Below are 224 nucleotides of genomic sequence, written 5' to 3' on the forward strand. Positions count from 1 at the left end.
GGGAAAAATTTTGTTTTGTTTTGTTGGTGTTTTTGGGGTGTTGTTTGTGAGTGGGGTTGTGTGTGTTGTTTTTTGTGTGGTGTGTGTGTTTTGGGGTGTTGTGTGTTGGGGTGTGGGGTGTGTGTGTGGTGTTTTTGTGTGTGGGGGTTTTGGTGGGGTTTTGTTTTGTTTATGTTTTATTGGGGGTGTGTAGTGTGGGGTTTTTTTGTGGGGTGTTTTTGTGG

The 224-nt window shown here is 43.8% G+C and overlaps 1 protein-coding gene across 1 annotated transcript in view; it reads right to left on the reverse strand.

Annotated features, from left to right (window-relative positions):
* LOC119594829 (store-operated calcium entry regulator STIMATE-like) overlaps nucleotides 1-224 on the reverse strand; it is a gene marked incomplete at its 3' end in the record, with an annotated part of 24,297 nt that overhangs the window by 22,999 nt on the left and 1,074 nt on the right.

The sequence above is a fragment of the Penaeus monodon genome, chromosome 34 (assembly GCF_015228065.2).
Source record: "Penaeus monodon isolate SGIC_2016 chromosome 34, NSTDA_Pmon_1, whole genome shotgun sequence".
Lineage (NCBI taxonomy): Eukaryota > Metazoa > Arthropoda > Malacostraca > Decapoda > Penaeidae > Penaeus > Penaeus monodon.